A 2,118-nucleotide genomic window follows, 5' to 3' on the forward strand; every position below is an offset into this window, starting at 1 on the left:
AAAAAAAAAGCAAATATGGTGACTACATTGTACTGCTTAAACCAATTCACAGCTATAGCAAATGTTGGAATTTAAAATATAAACAAGATCAGACTGCATAGTTATGAGCAGTGAAATAGTAAAAAACAGTAAACAGAGAAATAAGATGATTTTTCAACAGTACTATTTGTTATGTTGCTTTTAGGAGCCCATAAAAAATTGTCTTCTTTGTTTCAAATGTTCCATTAAATCCATTCATTTCTTCCTCAATGTCACATTTAATTTCTGAAACAATATAAAAGTTATTTTCTGGTCTGAGGCAGTCAACAATGGCAGCATTGAGGATTTCTCTCATAAAAGTCCTCTTTGGAATTACACGTGATGTGAGTTTGTGTGGAATTTTTCATTCTTTTATAGTACAGGTCCTGTCCTGTGCTCACCACCAGCTTACAGACATCTCCACTTACCACACTGGCTCAATCATAATGAATGACAGTGAATACATCTGCTAGAAGAATAGCAACTACTTGTTCTGGAAAGTTAGCTGTGGGGATGCCCAGCTTTTTGGAACCTCAGCTGAAACTTGTACCACTTGGCCATACCAGAATTGTAGCAGGTCCCTTGGAAGCCACACGCCCAGAGCACTAGCCAGTTCACACACCCAAGTGACAACAAAGCTCAGCCGGCTGCCAGTGCTGACACACCTGCCTTATACTTTTTTCTCTTATTCCCTGCATTCTTCTGTGTTTAGTTGATTTTTTTGTAGTGTAACTTTTTTCACATTTTGTTGTATTAAGATATAAACAACATGAAGTTTACCATTCTAACCATTTTTAAGTGTATAGTTCAGTGACATTAAGGACATTCACAATTTTGTAGACACACCACCAGTTTTCCTGAACTTTTTGGTGAACCCAAACAGACAGTCTGTAACCTTTAATCAATAGTTTCCTATTATCCCCACCCCTGGGCATTGGTAACCCTTTATTGTACTTTCTGTCTTTATGATTTTACTATTCCAGATACTTCATGTAAATGAAATCATACAATATTTGTCCTTCTGCATCTGGCTTATTTCACTTATCATAATGTTTTCAAGGTTCATTCATGAGGCTGGGAGTGGTGGCTGATGCTTGTAATCCCAACACCGGTTCAAGACCAGCCTGGGCAAGAGTGAAAACTAAAAATAGCTGGGCATTAGGTGGCACCTGTGGCTCAAGGAGTAGGGCGCCAAGCCCCATATACTGGAGGTCGCGAGTTCAAACCCAGCCCTGGCCAAAAACTGCAACAACAACAACAAAAAAAAAAAATAGCTGGGCATTGCAGCAAGCACCTGTAGTCCCAGCTACTCAGGAAACTGAAGCAAGAGAATCAACTTGAGCCCAAGAGTTTGAGGCTGCTGTGAGCTATGATGCCACAGCACTCTACTGAAGGCAACAAAGTGAGACTTTGTCTCAAAAAAAAAAATGTGTTCATGTAGGAGCATGTGTCAGAACTTCATTCCTTTTATGTAAGGTCTATATAACACTTTTTTATTCATTTGTCTGTTGATGGGCACATGGATTGTTTCCACCTTTTGGCTTTTATCAACAGAGCTATGAACATTGGTGCACATGTATGTTTGAGTCCCTTTTTTTCATATATTTTGCTTATATACTTAGGTGTGGAATTAATTAAGTCATATTGATAGTTCTATGTTTAACTTTATAAGGAACTACCAAATTGTTTTTCACAGTGCTGTACCATTTTACATTCCCACTAACAATGCACAAAGGTATCGATTTCTCCACATCCTCACCAACTTGTTATCTTTTATTTTTGTGGTGACACCCATCTTAGTGGGTATGAAATGGTACATCTCATTGGTGTTTTGATTTGCAATTCGCTAAGGACTAATGATGCTGAGTTTCCTTTCACATGCTTATGAGACACTGGTATACAGTATTTTCTTTGGATGAACATGTATTAAAGACCTTTGCCAGCTCGGCGCCTGTGGCTCAAGCAGCTAAGGCGCCAGCCACATACACCTAAGGTGGCGGGTTCGAATCTCCAGCCCAGGCCCGCCAAACAACAATGACGGCTGCAACCAAAAAATGGCCAGGCGTTGTGGCGGGCGCCTGTGGTCCCAGCTGCTTGGGA

Source organism: Otolemur garnettii, unplaced genomic scaffold, assembly GCF_000181295.1.
Source record: "Otolemur garnettii isolate 467f Iridium unplaced genomic scaffold, OtoGar3 scaffold00007, whole genome shotgun sequence".
In the NCBI taxonomy this organism is placed as follows: Eukaryota; Metazoa; Chordata; class Mammalia; order Primates; family Galagidae; genus Otolemur; species Otolemur garnettii.